The 12,277-nt window shown below is 40.5% G+C and overlaps 1 pseudogene; it reads left to right on the top strand.

Moving 5' to 3' along the window:
* Nucleotides 1-5,441: 5,441 nt before the first annotated feature.
* LOC110289002 lies at nt 5,442-6,286 on the top strand (annotated as a pseudogene).
* Nucleotides 6,287-12,277: the final 5,991 nt, after the last annotated feature.

Raw genomic sequence — 12,277 nt, 5'->3', positions numbered from 1 at the left:
GGAGGGAGAAGTGAAGGGAAATTAGGAGGCAAAACTTCCTAGAGGACAGAGAGTGGAGGGAATGAAGGGCAACAGAAAACACAGCACCTGTAGCAACACAAAACTGTACTGAGGCCAAGGACAGACAGGGAGCTGTGCCCCCAAGTAGCAAGTTTAGCAGTTTCCTTGTGACAGTCACTGCAGGGACTAAAGGACATCTTGCTCTTTCTCATTGCAAATTGTGGACAGAAAGACTAGGAAATGGGGCAGGAACTGACAGCTGACATGGCCTATGGTTGCACAGGACAGAAGACATAGAAGACTCAAGTTTCTTCTGCTTTCTCTAATGGATGGGGTCTTGAGGGTATGGAAGAAAGATCAGGGCTTAATGCAGGATATTAGACAAAAAAATCAAAGGGGAAAAGGTGTTGTGTTCTTGGACCTCACTGGGTTCCTCAAGACACCTGACTTTATTTATACAGGGTAGGGAGCTAAGAGGCCCTAAGGCAGTTTCCAGAGTCTGCTAAGGTCACAGCTGAATGGTCATATTTGAGAGTACCTAGAATATGTGACATTCCTATCCACAAGTTCCAGATCTCGGGCTGGCAGTGTAGATCAGTAGTAGAGCATTTGCCCAACACCCATGATAGCCTGGGTGCAATACGTATCAAAAACACAACCATGGAGCCTTGTGTGCTTAGCCTGGTTCTTGAAGTCTGATGGGGCTCTCCTTTGGAGGTGTTCTGTCCCTTGTTCTTATTTGCTACAACACTTCAGAGATGTGTCTATCTTGCAATTGACCATTAATGTGGAGGTTCTGATCACTGCACAGAGAGTCCGGCAGAAGACACTGGTACAAACCATCTGTCAGTATCCACAGTTGACCACCCAGGCTTCATGCCTACCTCAGAAGTCAGTAGGTCATGTGGGCAGAGTTGGTCAGATGTGGGCATGGTACTTAAGAAGCAACAGGACAGTGCCCAGTGGTGGTGCTACATGACAGGTAATCAAGGGGAAGTCACTAGTTTCAAGGTAGAACATAAGGGACATGTGCTGTTGCGTGGCAGCAGCATTTTGGAGAACTCTGGGGCGAACAGCACACAGAGGACCCCACACAAATGGAGGAATGTGGGTAACATAGGACAGAACAACTGTCTCCTTGGTTACATCCAGTGTGTGAGTGTGCATGTGTTGTCTTCCCACATTATGGGCTTTAAAGGTGAGAGCAGTGGTGACATTATCCACCCATGACCATCCAAGAAATCACCACAGCACTAGGTGACTGAGGAATCAGTCCAGTGTCTTCCTGTCTCTTGCCAACTTCACTAACTGACCTTTAAGATGTGTGGAAAGGTTCCAGATGTGGGCAAGAATAGAGGCACAATATCTTGTCATCATAAGGTGTAGTTGTGGTTTGAATATGCTTGGACCAGGGAGTGGAAATATTAGAAGATGTGGCCCTCTTGGAGTAGGTGTGTCACAGTGGGTGTGGGTTTTAAAACCCTCATTCTAGCTGCCTGAGAGCCTGCATTTGGCTACCAGCCTTCAGATGAAGATGTAGACATCTCAACTCTATGTCTTTTGCCTTACAGAAGTTTTCCAGTTTCACGAGGTCCCATTTTTCAATTATTGATTAAGAGCCTGAGCCATCAGAGTTTTGTTGGGGAAATTTCCACCTGTGCCAATGGGTTCAAGGCTCTTTCTTCCCCAGTTTCTCTTCTATTAGATGCAGTGTATCTTGTTTTATGTTGAGGTTTATGACCAACCTGTACTTGAGCTTTGTACCAGGTAATAAATATGGATCCATTTTCACTTTTCTACATTCAGATTACCAGTTACAACAGCACCATTGATTGAAGATGCTTTCTTTTTCTATTGTATAGTTTTGGCTTCTTTGTCTAAGATAAAGTGTCCATAAGTGTGTGGTTTTATTTTTGACTCTTCTATTTTATTCCATTGATCAATGTGTCTGTCTCTGTACCAAAACCATGCAATTTTTTTTTATCACTATTGCTCTGTAGTATATCTCAAAGCCAGGGATGGTGATTCCCCCAAAAGTTCTTTTCTTGTTAAGAATTGTTTTCATGATTCTAGGTTTTTGCTTTTCCAGATGAATTTGAGAATTGCTTTTTCCATGTCTTTGAGGAATTGTGTTTGGATGTTGAGTGTGTAGACTGCTTTTGGTCAGATGGCTGCTTTTACCATGTTAGTTCTCCCATTCCATGAGAATGGGAGATGTCTCCATTTTCAGAGATCTTCAACTTCTTTCTTGAATGAATTGAAGTTATTGTCATACAGCTCTTTCACTTGTTTGGTTAGAGTTACCCCCAAGATATTTTATATTATTTGGGAGTATTGTGAAGGGTGTTGTCTCTTTAATTTCTGTCCCTGCTCATTTAGCGTTTGTACAAAGGAAAGCTACTGATTTATTTGAGTTAATTTTATATCTAGCCACTTTGAGAAAGTTGTTTGTCAGCTAGAGAAGTTCTCTAGTAGAATTTTGGGGGTCACTTATGTATACTATCATATCATCTGCAAAGAGTGATACCATGACTTCTTTGCCAATTTATATCCCCTTGATCTCCTTTTGTTGTTGTATTGCTGTAGCTAGAACTTGGAGTACTATATTGAATAGATATGGAAAGCTTGGGCATCCTTGCCTTGTTCGTGATTTTAATGAGATTGCTTCAAGTCTCTCTCCATTTAATTTGACATTGGCTGTTGGTTTGCTGTAAATTGCTCTTATTATGTTTAGGTATGGGCCTTACCAGCAATGTAGAGATTGGGAAAAAAACTTCACCAACCCCACATCTCAGAGAGGACTAATACCCAAAATATATGAAGAACTCAAGAAGCTAACCACCAAGAACCCTAATAACCGATTCAAAAAAATAGGGCATGGAAGTAAACATAGAATTCACAACAAAGGAATCTCAAGTCACGGAGAAGCACTTCAAGAAATGTTCAAATCCTTTTGATTGGGAAAATGCAAGTCAAAATGACACAGAGATTCCACCTTAAGAAAGACTAAGATTAAAACCTCAGGTGACAGTACATGTTGGCAAGGATGTGGAGAAAGAGGAACATTTCTCCATTGCTGATGGGATTGAAAACTGGAAATCATTCTGGAGGTCCCTCAGTAAATTGGAAATAGATCTATCTGAATATGCCAGCTATGACATATACCCAAAAGATGCTCCACCATGCCACAGGGGCAGGTGGTTCACTATGATCAGAGTGACCTTGTTTTTGAGAGCCAGAAGCTGAAAACAACCCAGATTCTCACAACAGAAGAATGCATGCAGAATATATTTTTCATTTACACAATGCAATATTACTCAGGTATTAAGAACAAGGACATCATGTGTTGCTGGGGCAGGAGGGAGGGGATAGACCCAGCGTGGGTGTTTCTTCTCTCTTGTCTATTCTTCTTGAGGCAGCAGAGGGGGAAGAGTGTAGGTGGAGGGGAAGACTTTGTCTTATGAGATTCTGGGGTAAGACTTTGTTTTACATGTTTCTGGGATAAGACTTTGTCTTATGAGAAATTTAAGGTTGCTGTATAATAAAAAGTTTAGTTATCTAAGTCAAAGTCACTATGATATTGTAGCTGATCTGCCTTCTGTGATCCTCTGAGGTCAGAAACTGCAGTCTCTGGCACATAGCACCTTGTCCTAAAACAGCAGGAGATTAAGTAAAGGATTAATTGCTAGAGTCTTTTCCCTATTGTCCAGATGCCTCTTGCTTGTCTGGCTAGGGGGAGGTTTGGAACAACAACTTCTATTGAACCAGGAGAAGAAAATAACACTCAAAGAAGGAAAAATTTTACATAAGCAAATATGCATAACCTCACATAAGTTCATATTCAGCTTCATTCATGCCCATTCATTTTTATTCAAACCCAGCTGGGTCCAGCTTGCATGCATTCTCACAATTACATACTTACACACACATATGCATACATTCTCACAATTACATACCTACACACACACACACACACACACACACACACACACATCCATACTTACATATGCATATAGAGCAAATGACCAAGCACTGGTGCAGAAAGAACTCACTCATTCTGGTTTTTGTTTGTTTGGTTGGTTTTGGTTTTAGTTTTTTGAGACAGGGTTTCTCTGTATAGCTCTGGCTGTCCTGGAACTCACTTTGTAGACCAGGTTGGCCTCGAACTCAGAAATCTGCCTGCCTCTGCCTCCCAAGTGCTAGGATTAAAGGTGTGCACCACCACATCTGGCTTGAACTCACTCATTCTGGATGAAAAGTGCGCTCCAATATTTATTACATAAAGAAATAAAAGGCTTCCACCCTTTTAAGGCTCAATGAATCAAACCCATGTTTGTAAGAAAAAAAAAACTGTTTCTTTTAATAAGACTAAACCAGCCTTGTCCTTACCATGGGACATGTTCTGTCCCATGGTAAGGAGAAGCCTGCTTCCTCCTTCTGCTTTCCGCAACATCCTTTTTCCTCTTTCCCTCTGCATTCTGCACATTGCTCTCTTATTATTTTATGTTACCTATAATTTCTAAATTATTCCACTCTGCAGTCTCCTAATCTAGAAAGTTTTCTGTCTAAACACTTCTCCTCAGCTCAGTTCTTCTCACCTCCATTCCTCTCACCCCAGTCCCTCAGTTCTGACTCTTCTCTTTGTCCTCAGCCCCTAAACATCATTCAGAATATATGATCACACGTTAAAAAGTTCATCAAAATTTCACACTGAAAATCAAATCATAAATTGCAATAGAAGTTTACAACAGAGAATGTTTACATGCATATCCGTTAGGAGTGATTACCTGGATAAAGATCTATCACCTGTCACAGCTGCACAGGTTCACTGAAGGTTTAAAACTGTAACTAAGTTATTAGTCATGTTTTCTGTAGATAAACTCAGTCAATAATTTATTTATTTTATCTGCACCTATAATAAATCCATTTTTATGACCTTTGGTTAATTGTTTTACAACCTCCTGGGATGTGCTCTGAGTAGGAGAAAATCTGGTTATTATCTAAGAGCAATTAACTGGTAACACTCAAGGAATGGCAGAGTTCTCATTGCAGCTTTGATTATCAGAAAAGAAACTAATAGTAGTCCCATTATAAAAGAGTTTAATAATCATAGATATAATTTTAGGAATTCTTATAGGATCATCATTAAGACTTAAGTCATCTATTTGTCTATATAGCATCATAACAAGATAGTACATCTTCGTGAATCTGCTCCAAAGAACGTACTACTACTTAGTGATAGTTATTTACATGTAATAATCATAGGAAAAGCATATTAATAGCAGAAATCTTTCCTAAAATGAGTCCCTCACAGTCTTGCTTAATGAGGGCTCACCTGTTACAGATTATATAATCATCTGATGCAGGCCACTTCAGGATGATCACCTACTAGCTATTAGCTTGTGCCATTATGGCTCCTGACAATGTGTTTTGCAGGCAAATGAATAGATCTAGAAAACATCATGCTGGTGTGTCGGCCGCCCGCGAAGCTAGAGTCCGCTGATGTTTCTGCCACCATGCTGCCCGCCTCACTGCTTTGTCACCCGGGCCTGCGCCACCTGATGCTTCAGGCGCGTACGTACGCCGAGGCTGCCGCTGCACCTGCCCCCGCCGCCGGGCCGGGACAGATGTCCTTCACCTTTGCCTCCCCGACGCAGGTGTTCTTTGACGGTGCCAATGTCAAGCAAGTGGACGTGCCTACGCTGACTGGAGCCTTTGGCATCTTGGCATCCCATGTCCCCACACTACAGGTCCTACGGCCTGGGCTGGTAGTGGTTCACGCAGAAGACGGCACCACAACTATGTACTTTGTGAGCAGCGGCTCCGTCACTGTGAATGCTGACTCCTCTGTGCAGTTACTAGCTGAAGAAGCTGTGACGCTGGACATGCTGGACCTGGGGGCAGCCCGGGCCAACCTGGAGAAGGCGCAGTCAGAACTGTCAGGTGCGGCGGATGAGGCAGCACGGGCCGAGATCCAGATCCGTATTGAGGCCAATGAAGCCCTAGTGAAGGCCCTGGAGTAGATGGTACCTACCCATGGGGAAACTGAGCCAGGTCCAGGCCTATGAGAAGTTCCCAGTGGGCTGAAGTGGCCACCAGGGGTCAGCAGTGCTCCAGTTGCTGGGCTTAAAGCTTCCTGGTGCCTGCCTGCCAGGTCATGGAGGGCTCCCCCCAGTCTGGGATCCCCACGATGCCTCTGGAGAGATGGCCTTGATTGCCCCTCAAAGCCACCTGAACTGTCATCAACTTACCCAGCCTGTCTCCATTAAACACCAGGAACCAAAAAGAAAAAAGAAAAAAAAAGAAAACATCATGCTGAGTGAGGAATTTTGACCCAAAAGGACATGCATAATTTTTACTCACTAATAAATGGATATTAGCCAAAAATGTACAGTATACCCAGGATACAATACACAGAACTCAAGAGGGTTAACAAGGGGAAAGCCCCAAGTGAGGATGCCTCAATCCCTCTAGGGAGGGAGAAGTAAGCAGTCTCAGGAGGGCGAAGAGAGGGAGGAACCAGAGTGGGGAAGGGGACAGTGCAAGGAGGACAGGAACCTGATTATGTATTGGGTGGGGGACAGGACAGAAGCTCTGAGGGCCAGCAGAAAGAATGGAAACAGGCATCCTCCGGAGGTAGGAGGTGGGTATACCCTCTAGAATGTCCTAAAGACCTGGGAGGTGAGAGAATCTCAGGGTGCAAAGGGAGGGACCTTAAATGAAATCCCCTACATTGATGAAAGGGAACTTTTAAAGTTCACCTCTAGTAGAAAAACAGGGCATAAAGTAGAGGGTGGAGTTTGTCATCCCACAGTCAAAAACTCTGAGCCAGGATTTTTCCTGTCTGAAAGAACTTCAGGGATGAAAACTGAGAAGAGCCTGAGAGAAAGGAGGTCCAATGATAGGCCCAAATTGGGAGCCAGCTCAAGGGGAGGCCCCAAGGCCTGACACTATTACTGATGCTATGGTGTGCTTACAAACATGAGTGTAGCATGGCTGTCCCCTAAAAGCCCAACAAGCAGCTGAAAGAGTCAGATGCGGATATTTGCACTCAGGCAATGGAGAGAAGTTAGTGACCCTTGAGGTTGAATTAGGGAAATGCTGGGAGAAGCTGAGGAGGAGAGAAACCCTATAGAAAGCAATTAGTATGAACTAACCTGAACTCCAGAGATTGCTCAGACATGGAGTCACCAACCAGAAAGCATACAACATATATGAGCCCTCCCCCCATATATACAGCAGAAGACTGCCTTGTCTGGCCTCAGTGAGAGAAGATTCATTTAACCCTCACAAGGCTTGAGGCCCCAGAGAGTGAGGAGGTTTGTTGCAGTCAGGGTTTGAGGGGAGGGGACATCCTCTTGGAGACAGGGAACAATCAGAAATGGACTAAGAGGGAGATGAAGACTGGATTGTAAAGTAAAGATTAAAGAATAAAAGAAAATAAAAAGAAAAACAAAATCTCAGCCTTGCCTGCCTCATGCCTGCCCAGACAATGCCATGATCCCACCTTGATGATAATGGACTAAACTTCTGAAAGTGTATAAAGTCCCTATTAAATGTTTTTCTGTATGAGAGTTGCATTGGTCATGGTGTCTGTTCACAACAGTAAAATGCTAAGACAGAACTTGGTACCAGGAGTGGTATATTGCTGTGATAGGTTTGACCATGCTTTTGTCTAGAAGAATGCGGATTCAGAGACTGTGGATTTGGAAAGCAGTGGAAAGTTTTAAGTGGGGCTTAATGGGCTCTCCTAGTAGGAATATGAAAGACTTTGTGACTGAGATTGCTTTGAACTGTGTAGTGTTGGCCCAAGATGGTTTAGTGGAGATAAATTTCAGTATGCGTCCTAGAGTCTTTTTTTCTGGTATCTTTGTGAAAAATGTGACTGCTCTCTGTCCTTGTCTAAAGAGTCTAACTGAGACTAAGGTAAGAGATTTATATTAATTACACTGACAAAGTAAATCTCAAATAAGCCCAGCAGAAACTTTGTTCTCTGTTTGAATCACATATAGAGCATTTAAACAAGCATAGAGATCAGAGAAAAGATATATACCATATATGGTTCAAGTATTAAAGGGGAACCAGGGTGTAAAATGGAGCTGAATCCTGAGTTCAAGAATATTGAATTATGTTAAAGGAGTGACTAAAGGAGTTCAGTGAGTCAACAGGGTCTCTAGGGACAGAATGAGAATTGAAAAGAAAAAGACAATTAGATAGCATTATAAAAAGAATAGCATGATCAAGCTATATACAGCATTCTGGAAGCTTAAAAAGATGGAAATACTGACCTTAAGCCATGAATAATTTTATCAGCCAACTCCACAGGATCAAAACTCAGCAGAGCAGCATTCCTTAAATTCAAAATCTGCAGATGCAAACTTAAAATGTCCAGAGAGGTGTTAGAATTGTGCCAAATAGCTTATAAGTGTCTTTGAATTTTCTCCCAATTATTGTGACTCTCATTGTAAAGTTGAGAAGTGACAGAAATCCATTGGAATTTACCATGACACATGAGATGGCTTCTTACTCTTAAACTTTGATCCTCTTTTCCAACAGTTTGAGTAGGATTAAAAGGAGCATCAATCCATTGTTCCAAAGGTCTATCTAAATCTTCTTGAATACTCAGAGCATTAGTAACATGCTTTGCTAAATCATTTAAAAAAATTAGCTGTCTTCACTTCTTGTGTCAAAGTGATTGCAGAAGTAATGATGCTAGCTATCAATATAATCAAAACTGTTATACTGGCAACAATCAAGTCCACTAAACTCTTGCTTCTGCGTAAAGCCTGACTTCTTCTTCCAGTATCTGTAAGATTTTTTTTTTTTAAGAATACCAAGTCTTGTCATACTTATAGGAAATAGAACAGAGGCTCATTGAGAGACCACCATGACAGCAACACTAGATTTCAATACACTAACACAATTAGAAAGTGTACATTAAATGCAACTTACATTAACTACCATAGAAGAAACTAAAGTAATTTTAACATGACTAACCAAAAAAATAATTAGGAGCCTTAACACACCCAGTAATATTTGCTCAAATTCAAGATAATGTCCCAATTTTATCTACTGCAAATGTCACTTCAAACAAGGCAGCTGTCAATTTTCAAATATGTCTTTGAAAATGACCAGAAAAAGCCTTCCAAATGAAGATTGTTACTTTTTTGTCCCCAAATATGGAATTGATTTCCAGACTAGGCCGTGATTGAGTCAGAATAACTGGTCATATTAAAGGAAAGAGAAGGGGTTATTATAACTTCTGTATTTGATTAATTTTTTGAAGGCAGTTTCTACAGTCTCATGCATTCTGTCCAAAAGGTCTGAAAGCTTGAGGCAAGTTGTCCAGGCATGGATATGGGCAGATAAAGGTGGGTCAGGAATATACGTCTAATACAGCTTCCCTATCACCATTGTCAGGGGATTTGGCAAGCTCACACACAGTCAGCATCATTCTTTTTCCCAGCATCAGCATGTCTCAACAATCACTCAGGCAGTTCTCATGCTCCTTCAGCATTCTGAGGAAAAATACAAACATTTAGGATATAGCTAATGTCCCAAATATTGAAATGGATATTGCTTTTGAATCTTTTCTGTAGCAACAACTAATCCCCAAGATTTTAAAGCTTGTTGTATAAGAGCAAAATCATGGAGAAATCCTTCAGAAAACCAGCTAACAAAATATCATCCATATAAGGAATAATATACACAGAAGGATACAAAGTCCTAACTTCTTGTAATGAAGCAGCACAAAATTTTTAACCTAATATAGGACTCATAGTCATTCCTTGAGGTAAAAATTTTCCAATAATATGTATTGCTTCATGGGTCACTTACAATTACAAGTACTCTAAATACAAACCTTTTACAATCTTTAAGATGCAAAGGAATAGTATAAAAATAATCTTTTAAATCTACAATAATTGTATACCTATTTTTTGGAATGGCAACTGCGGTTCCATAGTTTCATTAATCGTTTGTAAATCTTGCAATAATCTCCACTTCCTTGATTTTTTTTCTTGATTTCATTTACAAAAGTGAGTGAGTGAAAGTCTTGAACTTGTGATTAAATTGTAAGCTTGAGCTAATGGTTCATTACAAGTTAACTATAATTTTTATGTTTCTATTGCAATATCAGAGCATAAGCATAATTTTGGAAAGCAAAAGCAATTACTAACAGTGTCTGATCTCTCTAAAATCAATACCGAGTTCATAACTGTCATGTTACAAAGTTTGGGTGCCAGTTCTTATATATGAATCCATGATGGTGCAGCTTCTAATGCCTCATTATTTTAAATCCTAACTATATAAGTCTGGTTTCTAGGATAAGAATTACATAAAATATTATCCCAATTAAGGGATATCTTTAGAGACCTGTTTTCCTAGGTAGACTCATTGCATATGTTGTTATCTAAAATGACTCCCACTGAGTTACCGGTTTTAAGACAACTTTCTGTTATCAATCTTATAAATTTTTAATCATACTCAATAATTTATAAACCAATCATCTATAACAAAGACATACATAACATATTTATACATTGAAGACCAGTCAGAAACAAACTTGAAGTGAGTGGCCACACACATCTTACATATTTAGACTAGAAAAAAATTTCTTAATTTTTCTAGCTGTGATTTCAAGAGAGAAGCACTTTTTTACATGTTGAAAACAGTAATTACAGTCACAAAGATTTTCCTAGGAGAAACAACCATCAGTTGTCTGACCATAGAAGTTGAAAAGCTGCTGGCCCCTTTATGAGTGACTTGTATAGACAATCAGCCCCTGCCAGGGCATTCCCAGGTGTGCTAGACTCCTAGCTACAAGTGCAGGTCAGCTTACCAGTTTTTGTTGTGCAAATTGAGATTGATTTTTTTGTTTGTTTGTTTTGTTTTTGAAACAAGTTAAAACTAAATCAAGGGGTAGAGGGCCAACAGATAAAGTTTTAACCATTTTCTCTTTTGAATATGAAACACAGAGCAGCAATCAAGCAATCAAATGAAAACACAGACATCAACTGACAGGCATGGGCAGATTGGCACACCAATGGCAGACAATAGACAGAGAGGGAAAAGAACTAGATGTGCCACCAAATGGATCCAGATATCCTAACTAAGGGAACCAGAAGCATATATAAGCATTTTTCCAGTAGGAGCCAGAGGAGAATCAGGATGTCTCCTGATCTCCTCTCCCTAGGAGAGTTCTGGACCAGCTTATGTTCATTTTCCTTCTCTTTGACCAAAGCATCCTAGACAGGGGAAAGAATGCTTTTCTAAAATTCATTCTCTCCCTCATGTCTAGTGTCTAGACTATCTCTACTCAGTGTCCAAGGACTAAAAGAATCTATGAGAATTATCTTCAGTCCTCTACATTTTAGCATATTTCTAAACATGTACACTAAGAGCATTCTACCATTACAAGGTTTATTCACCACTAGCCCAAATCTTCTTCATTTTCCTTTGCCTTTGCTGCATTCTCAATCACTTTCTTTCCCACTGTTTCCTTCATTGTTTCCAGTTTACTGAGCTTCAACATTAAGGTGACATTTGACTTAGCCAGCTCAGTGAGTCAACAGAGTCTCAAGGGACAGAGTGAGAACTGAAAAGAAAAAGACAATTAGACAACATTATAACATGACTCCAGCCAGTGCTGTGGCTCAAGCAGGTTTATTGTTGCTAGGTAAGCTTTTATATAATTTTTGATACTTGAAGAGAATAGGGTCGGTTCTTAGATCAAAGACAAAGTAATCAAACAAAGTAATAAACAAAGAGGTCAAACAAGGCAATAAACAAAACTCCCTGGTCATTGTCTCTAGGTTCTTATCAGGATGACCAAGATAAAATGAATGTCACACATTCCTCAACTGAGGAATACCGAATGGCTGAGAAGCACCTGAAAAAAATGTACAACATCCTTAATCATCAGGGAAATGCAAATAAAAACAATTCTGAGATTCTACCTTACAACACTCAGAATGGTTTAGATCAAAAATTCAGGTGACAGCAGATGCTGCCAAGAATGTGGGCACTCCTCCATTGTTGGTGGGATTGCAAGTTGGTACAACCACTCTGGAAATCAGTTTGGAGGTTCCTCAGAAAATTGGACATAGTACTACCGGAAGATCCAGCAATTCCTCTCCTGGGTGTATACCTAGAAGATGTTCCAACTTGTAATAAGGACACATGCTCCACTATATTCATAACAGTCTTGTTTATAATAGCCAGAAGCTGGAAAGAACCCAGATGTCCCTCAACAGAGGAATGGATACAGAAAATGTGG

The sequence above is a fragment of the Mus caroli genome, unplaced genomic scaffold, assembly GCF_900094665.2.
Source record: "Mus caroli unplaced genomic scaffold, CAROLI_EIJ_v1.1 scaffold_9274_1, whole genome shotgun sequence".
NCBI classification, from domain to species: domain Eukaryota; kingdom Metazoa; phylum Chordata; class Mammalia; order Rodentia; family Muridae; genus Mus; species Mus caroli.
This window is presented reverse-complemented; position numbering and strand designations above follow the sequence as displayed.